Raw genomic sequence first — 17145 nt, forward strand, 5'->3', positions numbered from 1 at the left:
CCCCGCATCAGGCTCCCTGCTCAGCAGGGAGCCTGCTTCTCCCTCTCCCTCTGCTGCTCGCCCTGCTTGTGCATTCTCTCTCTCTCTCTGACAAACAAAATCTTCAAATATATATATAGTAAATATATATATATATGGCAAAGAAAAAAGTTTATTTTATTCCAAGAGTGCACACACAGTTTAGCATTACAAAAAAATAGAATTCACTGCCTTAACAGACTAAAGGAGAAAAATCAAATGATCATCTCAATTAGTGCAGAAAAAAAGTTCTGGAATACTAAAGAGTCATTTATGATTTTAAAAAATTAAAATGGGAAAAAAGCCTGGGTGGCTCAGTTGGTTAAGCGACTGCCTTCGGCTCAGGTCATGATCCTGGAGTCCCGGGATCGAGTCCCGCATCGGGCTCCCTGCTCAGCGGGGAGCCTGCTTCTCCCTCTGACCCTCCCCCCTCTCATGTGTTCTATGTCTCTCTCATTCTCTCTGTCTCAAAGAAATAAATAAAATCTTAAAAAAAAAAAAGAGGTTTTCATGAGCATGATAAAGTGCATTTGTAAAAAACTACAACAAACATCATACTTGATGGAAAATATTATAAGCAATCCACTTAAAATAAAAATGAGGTGGGGCACCTGGGTGGCATAGTCAGTTAAGTGTCTGACTCTTAATTTCAGCTCAGGTCATGATCTCAGGGTCATGAGATCAAGCCTTGCATAGGGCTCCACACTCAGCACAGAGTCTGCTTGAGATTCTCTTTCCCTCTCCCTTTTCTCCCTTTGCCCCTCCTGCTCTCTCTCTCTCTAAATAAATAAATCTTAAAAAAAAAGAAATGAGGTAAGATGTTTACCAAGGTATCACTGCTTCTACTAAACAGTATACAGGGGTGCCTGGGTGGCTCAGTCGTTAAGCGGCTGCCTTTGGCTCAGGTCAGGATCCCAGGGTCCTGGGATCGAGCCCCGCATCAGGCTCCCTGCTCCATGGGAAGCCTGCTTCTCCCTCTCCCACTCCCCCTGGTTCCCTCTCTCGTGTCTCTCTCTGTCAAATAAATAAATAAAATCTTTAAAAAAAAAATAAACAGTATACAATATTTACTAACCAATTCAGGAAGAAAAGAAAGTATGATGTTAATGAAGTAGAAAATGGATAAACAATTAAGAATATCAATGACACCAAAACTTAGTTTTTCGAGAAATCAATAAAGTTGACAAACCTGTACCACTGATCAATAAGAAAAGAAATAAGACACAAATTACCAAACAGAAATTTAAAAAGGAATGGCCTTATAGATTCTCCACTTAATAAAAGTAATAACAGAGAAATATTATGAACAAATTATGCCAATAAATCCGATGGCTTAGATGAAATGGACAACTTGCTTTAAGACACAAATCACAAAAACTGACTCAAGGCAAAAGATATTTCAATAACCCTGTATCTGTTAAGAAAATTAAACTTTTAATTAAAACTTCACACATAGAAAGCTCCAGGCTCATAAAGTTTTACTGGTGAATTCTATCAAACATTCCAAGAAGAAATAATACCAACCCTATATGAATGCTGTAAGAAAATGAAAGACAAAAGAACATTCCCAACTCCTGTCTTGAGGCCAGCATTATTCTCATAATAAATCCATCCAGAGCACCTGGGTGGTTCAGTTGGTTAAGCATCTGCCTTCGGCTCAGGTCATGATCCCAGGGTCCTGGGATAGAGCTCCACACTGGGCTCCCTGCTCAGCCAGGAGCCTGCTTCTCTCTCTCCCTCTGCCCCTCCTCCCCCCCGCTTGTGCCCTCTCATGTGCATGCTCTCTTTCTCTGTCTCTCAAATAAACAAACAAAATCTTTAAAAAATAAACATAAATAAATACAAAAAAAATATTGCAAGAAAACTGTAGACCAATATCCTTCATAAACATGCACACAAAAATCCGTAAGAAAATATTAGCAGGGGCGCCTGGATGCCTCAGTCGGCTGATCATCTGCCTTCACTCAGGTCATGATCCCAGGGTCCTGGGATCAAGTCCCACATCAGGCTCCCTGCTTAGCAGGAAGTCTGCTTCTCCCTCTGCCCCTCCCCCTGCTTGTGCACTCTCTCTCTCTCGCTCACTCTCTCTCAAATAAATAAAATCTTAAAAAAAAATATTAGCAATCAAATCCAAAAACATATAAAAAGGGTGACACATCATGACAAAGTGGTTTTATCCTGGAAATGCAAAATTGGTTTAACATTCAAAATCAATCAATGCAATCCACCATATTAACAGAATAATGGAGAAAAGCCATATGATCATCCTAATAGATATAGAAAATATATTTGAAAAAATCAAAACTTTCATAATAAAAATTATCAGTAAACTAAGAAGAGAAAGGAGCTTTCTCAAATTATAAGTTGCATCTGCAAAAACATCTAAAACTGTCATAAACTTAATGGTGAAGGACTGAATGCTTTCCTCCTAAAATCAAGAACAAGGCAATGATTCCCACTTTCACCATTTCTTTTAAACATTATACTGGAGGTTCTGACCAGTGAGATAAAGGAATAAAAAAGGAATACATACTGGAGAGGGAGAAGTAAAGTAATGGATGAATGGATAAAGAAAATGTGGTATGGCGGTGCCTGGTTGCCTCAGTCGGTTGAGCGCCAGACTCTTGGTTTGGCTTGGGTCATGATCTCATAGGTCATGGGATCAAGCCCCAACTTGGGCTAGCACTTAGTGCAGAGTCTGCTTGGGATTCCCTCTGCCCCTACCCCTGCTTGTGCTCTCTCGCTTCCTCTCTCAAATAAATGAATCTTTAAAAAAAATAAAAAGTAAAATGTGGTATGTATACATACAATGGAATATTATTCAACCTTTAAAAAGAAGGAAATCTTACTATAAGCACAACATGGATAAACCTTAGGGACATTATGTAAATGAAATAAGCTAGTCACAGAAAGACAAATACTGCATGATTCCCTTTATATGAGGTATCTAAAGTAGTTAAACCCATAGAAGCAGAAAGTAGAATGGTAGTTGCCAGGCTGAGGGGAGAAGGAAACTGGAAGATGCTCTTCATTGGGTATGAAGTTTCAGTTATGCAAGAGGCAAAAGTTCTAGATATTTACTACACAATATGGTTCTTATAGTTAACAATACTGTATTCAAAATTTTGTTAAGAATGTAGATTTCATGTGTTTCCCACTACAATAAAAAAACATAATTCTGAAAAAATAAACTTCCATCAACATGCAATTGGATAAAAAAATTGGGGTATATCAATATAATGAAATACTATTCGGCAAAATTTTGAATTATTGCTGCACACAACATATCTAGATATAAAAGATCATATCCTGCATGATTCCATTTATATGGGGAGATAATGGAAATGTTTAATATCTTGTTTACATATGTTTATCAGTGTAAAAATTTCTCAAAATTTATCAAAATGTAAACTAAAATTGGATGCATCTTATTGGAAATTAATTATATCTGAATAAATTGTTTTGAAGAGACCCAATAGTCCTATTACAAAAACAAAACAAAAAACAACAACAAAAAAGTGTCCGCAAGCAGTCCAAAACCATCCATAAAGAGGGGGAAATGTGAAAGACAGTAAGTCAAAATGCAAAGAGATGCAATTTTAACTGTGTTTAAAATACGTTATCTTTGGGCGCCTGGGTGGCTCAGTTGGTTAAGCGACTGCCTTCGGCTCAGGTCATGATCCTGGAGTCCGGGGATCGAGTCCCGCATTGGGCTCCCTGCTCGGCAGGGAGCCTGCTTCTCCCTCTGACCCTCCTCCCTCTCATGCTCTCTGTCTCTCATTCTCTCTGTCTCAAATAAATAAATAAAATCTTTAAAAAAAATAAAAAATAAAAAAATAAATAAAATACTTTATCTTTTTAAAAAAACGTCTTAAATAGATGATTATGTAAACACATTACTATGTCCCTTTCTAGCAATTGAAAGCGTCCATGAAAATGAGGGGTTGTAAAGGTCATGCTTTGTTAGATTCATGGTTAAAATGCATCTGTTTGGGAGGCTAAAAAAAAGAATGGGAAATATCTGGGACAAAAAAAAATGAGGTAGGATGAGAATCAATATAAAAGTTTAAAAGATTCCTCACAAATAATCAACTTATAGATAAAGAAACTACAAAATAGTTTGGCAAATTAATTTGCCTTCACTTAGGCATCTAGTAAGAGGTGGGCTGGGGGTTTGAAGGTAATTTTCTCAATGCATTTAATACATATGTTATTCTTCAAAATGAAGTTGTCTATGAAGTATGCTCTGAAATAAAAATCAAAGTATTATCTCCTTTATCCATTGTTGAGGAGAAATGTGAAGTAAGCTGATATTACATATCATGAATGTATAGAGGAGCCATTCATTCCAGTTTTCTGACTTTCTCTAACAATGCTCCCAGCTCAACTGGATGGTAGGATTCATCAAGAAATGAGGATTGTCCAGGCAAGTGTAGTGAGCGTTCAAAGAATAGGTCCTCACGAGCATATGGTCCACCAAAAGATAGAGGCTGATTAGGGTATAAAGTATGTCATGGAGGATATGATCGACTATAAATATAATGATGGGTTACTGAGAGAGCTGACATTCAGCTGGTTCATTCCAGTATTACCTCTTTTAGTTCTCAAAATGTTGAAATACTTGCACATTTTGACTAATAATTGCTGTTCCAAGCCTTCTGAGGGTCTCCCCACCACCACCATCTCAGGCCCGCCAGTCCCACGGCTTCAGCACCCACCAAACCAACTGTTGACTCATCAACCAAACCTTAACAACTGGAACTCTAGGGTGTTTCAGGGACTAGGTGACAGGCTTACTGTAGATCTAGTTTATTGCTGCTTGAGTACGCCTATCTTGATGAGCACTGAGAAATGTATAGAATTGTTGGACCATTATATTGTACACCTGAAACTAATATAACATTCTATGTTACTTATACTTGAAATAAATGAATATATATGTAAAATAATACTGATTTATTACTTCCTGGTCCAGTAAGTCCCTTAAGAAGTCATTTCCTGGCACTGCTAAGTTCTCTGGATGCCCAGAGTGCAAATTAATGCACCCTCCAGGCAACTCCACTCAGCATAGCCCAATCTCGGAAGTGCCAGAGGATTGCCCTGTCACCTTCTGAGCAGCTAAGTGGTCTTTGTTACCTGAGGTCCTTGCAAGGCTGTGGCCACTCACTGCTGACTTTGCCCCCGGGAGTCACCCTTATCAGTCTGGGTCCAGCCAGAAGACAGAAATCACACCAGTAATTTGAACATCTACATACGTAGGATTTTTTCCCGTGTCCGTATCTCCTTCCCACTTTTCTATATTTTACATCCTTTTTGTCTTTGTTTTATTCTAGATATTTTCCTTTGATCTAAATTACAATTTATTAATGTTCTCAACAGCTGCACCTAATCTGCTCTTGAAATATTACCTGAATACTTTATCGTGTTTTCAGTTCTAGAATGTCTATTTTGTTTTTTTTTAAATACTTTCCAGTTATCTGCTGAAATTATCCGTCTTGCCATTTAATTTATTAATCACATTTATTTTAAATTTCATGTCTGATCATTTCAGTGTTTGAATCTCCTGTGAATCTGCTTTATTTGTATTTTTTCTTGGGATGCCTGGGTGGCTCAGTCAGTTAAGCGGCTGCCTTCGGCTCAGGTCATGATCCCAGGGTCCTGGGATCGAGTCCCGCATCGGGCTCCTTGCTCAGCAGGGAGCCTGCTTCTCCCTCTCTCTCCCTCTGCTTGTGCTCTCTCTGTCAAATAACTAAAATCTTAAAAAAATAAAATAAAATAAATTTGTATTTTTTCTCTTGATTTTTGAAGCCATTATTGTTGTCTTTTTGCATGCTTGCCTGTTTTTTAATCATTTGCAAGACACTGTGAGTGATAAATTATAAAGACAACTTCAGGCCGTGGAGGACGGTACATTCTTCTAGAAAGGGAATTACTTCTACCCCTGTCGTGCTATTAGGGTAGGGCACAGACACTGTCATCCCATCTAGGTTTGAATCTGTGTCAAATAAATTAAAAAAAAAAAAAAGATACCATACCAGGGAAGACCAAGAAGAAGATTCTGATAGAGCAATGGAACAGGAGGCTGAATGCATAGCTACAGTGCCATCTCAGAGGTTGACAGGTATTCCATCCTCTGGGATGCACCATGCACATTACATAAGAAACCTTTCTATGGTACAATGTCTCTGTATTAGTCTCCTATTGCTGCTGTAACAAGCTATCACAAATTCACTGGCTTAAAACAAGACAAATTTATTAGCTTACAGTTCTGGAGGTCAGAAATCCAAAATGGGTCTCACTGGGCTCAAATCAAGGTGTCAGCAGGGTTGCATTCCTTCCGGAGGCTTTGGGGGAGAATTTGTGGGGTTGGTTTTTGGTTTTTGTCATTTTTGTGGTTGTTTTGTTGCCTTTTCCATCTTATAGGGGCTGCCCATATTCCTTAGCTTATGGCTGCCTGCCATCTTTAAAATCAGCAATTACATCACTCTGGCCTCTGCTCTCAACAACTCTCTTTCTCTGATTCCCCTGCCTCCCTCTTTCACTTATGAGGACGCTTGCAATGACATTGAGCCTGCTCAGGTAATACAAGATAATCCCCTCATTTCTACGTCCTTTAACTTAATCACATCTCCAAAGCTCCCTCTGCTATGTAAGGTAACATATGCACAGATTCCAGGGGAAGGATGTGGACATCTCTGGGGGCCATTGTTCTGCCTACCACAGTTAGTTTGCCTTCCTCCGAAAGGAAGAATACATGGATCTGGGAAACAAGGATGGAAGCAGAAGTGGTCCCATTTGCCATCACTCCCAACTGGTTCACTTGGGGAATATTTGCTTCCTGTCCCCATACTGTAGGCTCTCCAAGATTAGAGGTCCTAGTCTCCAAAGGGAAAACACTTCTGCGAGGGGACACAGAAAGAGTCCCATTCAACTAAAGGCTATGGTTGAATTGCTTTTCAGTCTTCTGGCTAAGACCAAGTGTAAAAGCTATGGATGCTGCCGGGACAATTGGGGCTCCTATGTCTAGGGACCACCAGCAAGAAGAGTCACCGCCTTCACAGGGATAACGGACTCTGATTATTTGGACCTACATTGGAGCTTGACTTCTCTATCAATTCCTACATCCTTCACCCTAACATGCACAGTGCTGATCCCAAGGGTATTCTTTCCTAAATAAACAACTTGGATACTTAATGCCTTCTCAGAGTCTGCTAGCTGGAAATCCAAACCTCTAACAGCTTCACTGATCTTGTGATCAACCCAACAAATAGAAAAGATGGGAGTGGATTCTGTAAGAGTTGGGGAAAGAATTTTTTTCCACATTATATAAACTGTATGCTTGGAAATAAATGGAAATTATAGTAGAATTTTTTTTTTAATTGTATGAGATTACTTAGACTGTACGATATCATATGGAACAATGATTCTCAAAGTATATGACACAGTCCTTGACAGTCCCCAAGGCCCATTCGAGGGGGGCATGAGGTCAAAACTATTTGAATAATAATACCAAGATATAATTTGCCCTTCTCAACTGTACGTTTGGCAGAATAGCAATGATGGCTAAAACCAAGGGTGTCATCACACGCATCAAGGCAGTGACTCCAAACTATACCAATAGTCATTATAGTTTTCACTGACACACACACATACACACACACACACACAGCTAGTCTCCCTTGAGAATATGCCTGATAATTTTTACTGTTTAATGTACAAGTTATTAATTGTATGAAATCTTGACCTTTGAGTACAAGCCTGTGTAATGTTCTGTGTGATGAAATGGGATGTGTGCATCAAGCACTTCTGCACACTTACGAAGGATGTTTGTCTAGAGGAAAACCACTTCTGTGATTGTTGGAATTGTGAGTTGAACTAGCTACCTTTTTCATGGAACACCCTTGGCACTTGAAAGTACAACTAGGAGATAAACAATGATATTTCATACCTGCATACTTAGCATACATTTCAAAGTGAACCTGTCACTATGAGAAAAATATTTGCCAACATTTGTGGCCAGCAAAAATATTGAGCGATCAGGTAAAAACTAGAATTTTGGAAAACTTGTATCCACCACCATGAATATGACAGCTTCCCAATACTTAAAGAATTTTTTGGTGACATCAGTGATTATGTTAATAAATGTGATCTGGGCACCTGGAAAAATGTGGAAAAAATTCTTTCCCTAGACTTTTAGATAGTTGAAAGCATGGAAGGAAGGAAAGAAGGAAGGAAGGAAAGAAGGAAGGAAGGAAGGAAGGAAAGAAGGAAGGAAGGGGGGAAGGAAGGAAAGAAGGGGAGGGAGGGCAGAGGAGGAAAACAGAATCATAGCTGAGATTCATATTATGTTTCAAAGATGGCTGGGTAGGAGTGGTAACACTTGGGACTTCATCCAGGATCTATGCTCTAGGTCTATGCAGGAACTTGGGGGGAAGGGCTCTAGGTCTATGCAGGAACTTGGGGGGAAGGACACTTTGCCCCTCTGAATTTCAGTCCCCTTCTGTGTAATGAGAGAGAACTAGACAAGGTCATGCCCTCTTGCATGTGGCCTAGGGAACTCCTACCACTTTCAGGGTTATGATTCCTACAGGGCTTGGGTCCAAGGACATGCTCAGAAATTTTGAGCAAGGGGCACCTGGGTGGCTCAGTCGGTTAAGCGTCTGCTTTTGCCTTGGGTCATGATCCTGGAGTCCCAAGATCGAGCCCCGCATTGGGCTCCCTGCTCAGCAGAGTCTGCTTCTCCCTCAGCCCTTCAGCCCACTCATACTCTCTCACCCTGCTCATGCTCTCTGGCTCTTGCTCTGGCTCTTGCTCTCTCTCTCAAATAAATAAAATCTTAGGGCGCCTGGGTGGCTCAGTTGGTTAAGCGACTGCCCTCGGCTCAGGTCATGATCCTGGAGTCCCGGGATCGAGTCCCACATCAGGCTCCCTGCTCGGCAGGGAGTCTGCTTCTCCCTCTGACCCTCCTCCCTCTCATGCTCTCTGTCTCTCATTCTCTCTCTCTCAAATAAATTTTAAAAAATCTTTAAAAAAAAAAAAAAAATAATAATAATAATAAAATCTTAAAAAAAAAAGAGCTGGGGCACCTGGGTGGCTCAGTCATTAAGCGTCTGCCTTCGGCTCAGGTCATGATCTCAGGGTCCTGGGATCAAGCCCTGCGTCGGGCTCCCTGCTCCGCGGGAAGCCTGCTTCTCCCTCTCCCTCAGCTGCTCCTTCCCTTACTTGTGCTCTCTCTCTCTCTGTCAAATAAATACATAAAATCTTTAAAAGAAAAAAAGAGCAAATAAAGAGTGAATGATTTTTTAGGCTTGCTGACTATGACCTGAATGATGGCAATTGCTTCCTTCCCCCAGGCTCAACTCCCTACATCCACTCACCACAGCTGCCAGAGTGACCTTTCTTAAACTCACATCAGAGCAGCCTATTCTCCACTCAAACCCCTCGGGGATACCTGATCACCCTTCCTCAGGATGAAATGCAGACACTTTGAAGATCGTTCAAGACCTACCTGCCTCTGGCCATTTTTCTCATCCATCACCCAAACCACCCACAGTGTTTAGAACATGACCAGTAGTTTCAGGCCTCTAGGCCACAGCACATTCTGGCTCCTGCCTACAACTCCCTTCTTTACCTGAGCTGCCTGGCAAAGCCCCAGTCCATCCTGTCAGCTCCTGTTTGTCCTTCACTTCCCTCCAACTTACTATGGGGCATCTGTCTCTACACATCTCCCCTGGATCATGAGAACCAGTTCTCCTCTGGTTCCCTGGGCCTAGCAAAATAGCAGGGAAAGCTGAGGGAGATTTTAGGGATTTGGTTGCAACAGAGGCCCCCTCAGACCTCCCACGCCATCCCACAGCCACCTCCCAGGAGCTCTGGGCTAAACCTTTGCCAGGATCCCCGCCAGCTCAGAGCTGGCCTCCTACCTCTCAACGACCCACTCTCTGGCTTTACCCAGCACTCCCAACACCTCCCTCAAGGCTCACCTGCATCCTACGCATCCTACTTAAGACTCACCTCCTGGCCCCAACCTGCCCACCTCATAGAGGTTATTTCCCCTCAAATGTTTGGGACCCCTAAGTGTGGACCTTGGCACTAGCATCTTTCTGGGATATGGCATCCTTCCTCCAGACTCATCCATTAAGCCCCCTGCCCAGGACAACCAGAAATGACCTCCCAGAGTTCAAATCTCATCATGTGACCAGCAACCCCTCAGAACCTCAGACTCAGGATTCTAGGCTGTGGGAAAGAACTGGCAAGAAGACCGCAAGAGGTGCTGATGTGCCCCCTCCAGTCAGCGGATTGGTTATTCACACACTGGTTGCTGATTTAGAGCACACATTGTATCCCGGAGGACATCTTACCAGCCCCGAAATGTGTCAGTCCCCAACCAGCATACCTGAGCCTTCAAAAGGCCAGGCAATCAAATCAACTGCTTCTGGTTGAGGGGGAACATAGCAAGACCAGTGACTTTAATGAACATGAGACAACTGGCATGCTTCATTTGCTGTAAAATGATGGTAAGCAAGGCATTTCCTAAGTCTAGACATCATCTAAACTTTTATGGATCTGGTAGTCCCAGCAGTGGCCAGAGGAACAGGTGAGGCGGATAGGATTCAAAGTGGTGCACAAGTGATGTTTGGTACCCACTCCTTTCTCTTTCTTCTCTCTCTCTGTCCCCACATCATCTCATGGATGTTCTTATATTAAAACACCATCTTTATGGCATTAACTCTCCATTTTATATCTCCACTCCAGATCGGAGTTCCAAACTCATAGCTAACTGCCTACTTGAAATCTCCTATTAGATGCACTCGAATATCTGTCCAAAGCCCAAAATGTAATTCCAAATTTCCCCCAAAATACCCTGTATCCGCCTAACCATGGGAATTCTTCCCCATTGTAGTAAATGGTACCCCCAGGGCCCCTTTCCCTCACCATTCACAACAAATCCACCAGATCTCCTATCAAATCTATCTCTAAAACATATCGTGTCTGTATTATCTTCTCTCAGTATACTCTACCATAACCTTGGTGGAGAAATCTCTCCCCAGATGAGGTCAAGGCAGTACCCAGCTGATAACCAGAGGCCAGCAGGGACCTCCCCAGAAGCCACTGCAGCATGGATGTGGGAATGAAAGCCAAGTGGTAAAACGTGAGATATGGAAGTGGAGACCAGAAGAATAGCCTAGTCTTGCTGTGAAGGGGAACAGGGTCAGTGTAATTGCCCCTCACCCCCGGGGAGGGAATAAGAGAGTCAGGGTCAACCTTTGCTCCTAAGGTTGCTAAAACTATCCTCAGTCAGAGTTAGCCCTCTGCCTCATTGTCCCACATGTATGATGCCCTCAATCATACCATCTCCCCCAAACCTGATGCAGCCTTCCTCCCCAGGGTCAGTGTGAATCCTCCACCCAAGGACCAGAGAACAGGCAAAGAAGTGGATGTATAGGGGGTTGAGCTAATCAAAGCAGGGGCACAGAGAAACTGTGAGCAGAGCAGTGGAGGGATGGTTTCTGAATTGGCAATTCCATGCCTCTGTCTGGCTTCAGGGATGACAGTACCTGTCTGAGACCCACACAACTGAGGAATCTAGCCAGCACTCAGGTGCCATGTGCAGACTTGCACAGAGAATCAGAGGGAGCCCGGCTGAGAGTGCTGGAAATCTTCATCCACTCTTGGCTCAACTCAAAGGTCACCACATTCCATAAAGTGGAATAAAAGGCAGAGAGTCTCAAGCAGGGTGACTTCCCTTGCTTCCAGCCACCACCACCATCAGGGACCTCAGAGCTGAAGGTACAAACCCTAACCCTGGCCCAGGCACTGTCACAGAAAAGTCTGTCATCAGGCTATGTCATGCAAGTGAGGTGACCTGTGTGGTGGTGAACTTCAAGCAAGTATGAGAGGGTTCCATGAGGCAGTCATGTGGCAGGTGTGTGATGGATGTGCATGACATGGGCAGTTGTGGACAAGCAGGTGTACTGGGTGTGGGCTGATGGGACATACGTGAGCGGTTGGGCACAGACAGGTGAGTGTTTGACAGGTACTCAAACGCCACCCTCCGAGGTGCCAAAGTATGTCAGGGTCACAATCCCCCCAGCCCTGGGAGGCCCAGAGTGGCCTCATGTCCTCAGGCAGCACCCCAGCTGTCCCAGAGAATGACCCTCCCGTCGCTAAGGACCCTCCAGCTGTCACTGCCCCCTCAGCCTCGGGAGGGCAGCCCAGTAGCGCTCTCCGGGCCAGAGAAGGAAGGCAGACGAAAGGAGAAGAGCAAAGAGCCAGCTCCCCGGGCCTGTGCTCATGGGCCTGGGCCACGCTGCAGTCTTCCCTGATCCCATGTTTATCTGCTACAGTCTTCCTTGTGTTTCTGTCACAAAGATAAAATCTTCCCAGCTGGTCCTCTTCCCTCAGCTCTGCCCCTCAGACCTTGGCCTCTTATTCCTGCAGTCTTTTTGCAGTGCTTTTCCCCCTTTGCAAGTCACTGAGACCATGTCCTATCAGGAAGAGTCCCCTAGCCCGATCCTGCAGCCCCCACACCATTCAGCCCCACACCAGACCTCTCCTTCAGACACTCACAGAGTCAGCCAGATATCCCATCACAAACCCACAATTACATTCGGGAAATCCACAGCCAAAACCAGACTGACAATGAAGACTGGACTTGACCTTTCTCTGTGGCCTTCCCATCACAGCCAGGAGAAGAGCAAACACACCTCCCCTATTGTTTATCACCATTCTGGAATTTGGACCAATGAAACAGAGCCGGAAAAAGAAGTGAGGCATAGTAAGATCCTAATCCATAAAGCATCACTGCTATACAATAGCTTTTATAAATGGGAAAAAAAAAAGTAATTATGCCCAAAGTAATCTAGAATTTGAAACCATTTCAAGTCAAAATTCTACCACATATTTATTCTCTTTTGTTATGTGATGAACTGATTCTGAAAGTTCTTTGAGAATAAACGTTTCAGAACATTCAAACCCTACACCAAAGAACTGAAGAAAGGGGCATAAATAGGAAAATCACAGGAAAGAGGCACACGGCCATCACATAGAAAAGATGTTCATCCTCACAAATTATCAAAAAATGCAAAATAAAGGGCACCTGGGTGGTTCAGTCAGTTAAGTGTCTGACTTCGGCCCAAGTCATGATCTCAGGGTCCTGGGATGGAGCCCCACGTTGGGCTCCCCGCTCAGTGGGGAGTCTGCTTCTCCCTCTCTCTGCCCCTCCTCCTGCCCATGTTCTCTCCCTCTCTCTCTCTAAATAAATAAAATCTTTAAAAAAACGCAAAATAAGACATTTTCATCAAAATAGAACAGAATTTTTTTTTATAACTGGCAATTCCCAGGGATAATAAGGTGTTAGAAAGCAAGTATGTTCATATTGTTGACAGGAATGTCAGTGGGCACAAATGTAGTGGATAAGTGGCAGTGTGCATCGATAGCATTATGTATCTGAAAACCCTTCAAACTACCATTTCCACTTTTGTGGCTTGAAGACACAATATTTTTTATCACTACATGACTTATAATAGCAATGTCTTAAATATCCACTAAGCGGGGCACGTAGGTGGCTCAGTGAGTTAAGCATCTGCCTTGGGCTCAGGTCACAATCCCAGGGTCCTGGGATTGAGCCCCATGTCGGGTTCCCTGCTCAGCGGAGAGCCTACTTCTCCCTCTCCCTCCGCCCCTGCCCCCGCTTGTGCTCTCTCTTCTCATTCACTCTCTCTCAAATAAATAAATAAATAAAATCTTTTTTAAAAAATCCACTAGGAAAACAGGTGATGTTTTACAAGAAATAGATTATTTAAATTTACCTAATCGGCTACAATGAACACACAGTGCTTTGCAGAAAGACAATTTTAAAGGGAAGCCATATTTATTTGTTTTCCAGTGGATGGTGAGATTCTTACACAGAAAGTGTTTAGAAACCACTATAGTGTTGGCTTGGCTGGAAGCCTCTCCTGGGGCAGTTAATACTCCTTATCCAGTTCAGACCTTCAAGACCCCTGGGAACTGCAGGTCCTGGAATGCAAGTTGAAGGGGGCAATCACAAAGTGAAGGCAGATATCTTCTTACTGCTTCGCAGGCCAAGCCCCCTTATCTCTCCAAAATGCCAGTCAACACCTCCTCAGAGCTAGCTATCCTGGCCTCATTGCCAGGATCCTGGCCATACTGTGCTAATAGGAAGGCAGCCTAAGGTAGAAACATGTCCAAGCAAAAGAACACATGGCACCACGTCCACACACCACTAGTATTAAAACCACTTACAGGGGGCGCCTGGGTGGCTCAGTTGGTTAAGCGACTGCCTTCAGCTCAGGTCATGATCCTGGAGTCCCGGGATTGAGTCCCACATCAGGCTCCCTGCTCAGCGGGGAGTCTGCTTCTCCCTCTGACCCTCCCCCCTCTCGTGTGCTCTCTCTCTCTCATTCTCTCTCTCAAATAAATAAATAAAATCTTTAAAAAAAAAAACACTTACAGATAGTGGACTAGACATCTTCACTCATGTCCTCTCCTACCAGTGACCAAACCCAATGGGGGATAAAAAAAATATTAAAACTGATCACCTCACATACCAAAGAGAATTAGAAGGGGCTCATTAGAGGATTTGAGATTTCAACAAAATGATGGAAAAGGAGAATAGTGGGAGGAGACTGAAGGGGGTGCTTAGCAGGACTCAAAGATAAAGTGCTCCAAAAAGGTGTAAGCACAGGGGCGCCTGGGTGGCTCAGTCGGTTAAGCGTCTGCCTTCGGCTCAGGTCATGATCCCAGGGTACTGGGATCGAGCCCCGCATCGGGCTCCCTGCTCCGCGGGAAGCCTGCTTCTCCCTCTCCCACTCCCCCTACTTGTGTTCCCTCTCTCGCTGTGTCTCTCTCTGTCAAATAAATAAATAAAATCTTTAAAAAAAAAAAAAAAAAGGTGTAAGCACAGGGACACAGCTGATTGCTCCCACAGACTGCCACAGGGGCTGGCTGGATGTGTCATAAATGGGGGTGTAGGTCCCCTGCCGTTGGGTCTTTAAGGATCAGTTCAACATGACTGTGGAAATTATACTCAAAGAGGAATATGGAATTAAAAGATTTATTACACTCACAGCAAACCAAATGGGAGAAGCATCAAGGGAACAGGCTCCACCAAGCAAGTGAAGAGTCAAGAGACACTGAGGACTCATAGGCAAGAGCCTTTAAATGGCTTTGAATGATTTCAAACTATACTACAAATTACAGGAATCAAAACAATATGGTACTGGAACAAAAGCAGAATACAGGGCTCAGAAATAAACCCATGCTTAAATGGTCAATTAACCCACGGAAAGGAGGCAAGAACATATAGTGTGGGAAAGACAGTTCCTTCAACAAATGGTGTTGGGAAAACTGGACAGCTACATGCAACAGAATGAAACCAGACCACTTTCTTACACCATATACAAAAATAAACTAAAAATGGATTAAAGACTTAAATGTAAGACCTGAAACGATAAAATTCCTAGAAGAAATAATAGGCAGTAAGCTTTTTGACATCAATCTTAGTAATATTTTGGGGGGATTTGTCTCCTCAGGTAAGAACAACAAAAGCAAAAATAAATAGGACTGAAATTAAAAGTTTTTGCACAGTGAAGGAAACCAACAACAACAACAAAAAGGCAACCTAGTGAATGGGAAAAGATATTTGCAAACGATATATCCAGTAGTGGATTAACATCTAAAATACATAAAGAACTCATACAACTCAAGGGGGCAGCTAAGATGGCGGCATAGCTGGAGGATCCTAGGCTTGCCTTGTCCCTCAAACACAGCTAGATAACTATCAAATCATTCTGAATACTCAAGAAATCAACCTGAGAACTGACAGAACAAACTACACAACTAGAGGGAGACAAGAGGCCACTTCAAGGAGGTAGGAAGTGCAGAGACGTGGTTTGGGGGAGAAATGGATCATGGGTGCTGTGGAGGGGAGGGAGCCCTGGTTGCCCAGAAAGGCATGAGAGAGAAGATCCCGCAAGGATACACACAAGGAGAACACTTCCCCAAAGCCATTGGCTCTGAAAAGGAGAGAGGCTGAATTTCGTCAGGTTTGCAACCAGTGGGGCTCAAAGACTAGAGTTTCAGGGGTCGGGCCTGGGCTTGGCTGTGATAGGCCACTGAGGATGCTGCCCTACGCCTCAGCAGAGGCAGGCAAAACCCCGGGGCAGATGGCACGAACTAAGGATTACCTAAGGGGCATGGGAAGAAACTGTACTTTTTGGAGAACATCTGTGAGAGGTGGCATTGCCTCTCCGGTGACAAAAGAACCAGCAGGTGCCATTTCCCTCCCCTGCCCCTCAGCATCGGTGCAGACACCTGCTGATGGCAACTAACCAGGACACTGGTGGTTTAGCCTGCTTGCTAAATCCCACATCCCTGCATCTGGCATGCCTGCCCCTCTGGGTCAAACCTGCATCAGTCCTGGAGCACAGAGTCCCTTTCCCAGAGGACCAGTGCGGGTCCCAGCCACCCCAGGTGCCTGAAGTTTAGAACTTTAAAAGGCAGCAGGCCTGGCTAGCGTGGAGCCCAGGGTGCTGCGCTGCTCCAGGCAGGCAGGCAACTCAGAGACGGACTGGATTCAGTGATCTGAAAATGCCCGTGACGCACAAGGGGACATTACTCGCTTCTCTGAAAGCGCTTCCCCGAGAGCAGCAAGCAGACTCCTCTCTCCAGGGACAAAGGAGCAGGCTGGTACCATTTACCTCCTCCACCGCTTAGCGTAAGCAAGCCAACGTCAGTAAACAGGCTAACCTGCTTATACCAAGCCCTGCGCCCTGCGCTAGGCCCCTCCCCCGGCAGATGAGCACGAGCGTCCACACGCACCATGTCTATGGACCACAGAGCTCTGCAAAGCTTCAGTTGTGGTGGAAATAGCATCAGGTCTCTTTTAGCAAGCTGACCAGAGCACACGTAGTTAAAACTTGCCACACTCTGGCCAAGGTCCAAGCACTCCCCTCTAGAGGCAAGAAGAAACTCTGTAAGGAACCGACCTGAGGGAAAGAGCAGCTGTAACAGCTGCTGGGGGCTTACAGCACACACCAGAGACCCTTCCTGCAGCGCCAGGCCCTCAACAGTATATGACGTCTTCTTTGTAAAGCCATTACTCTC

Source organism: Leptonychotes weddellii, chromosome 16 (genome assembly GCF_054177405.1).
Source record: "Leptonychotes weddellii isolate Sample4059 chromosome 16, ASM5417740v2, whole genome shotgun sequence".
In the NCBI taxonomy this organism is placed as follows: domain Eukaryota; kingdom Metazoa; phylum Chordata; class Mammalia; order Carnivora; family Phocidae; genus Leptonychotes; species Leptonychotes weddellii.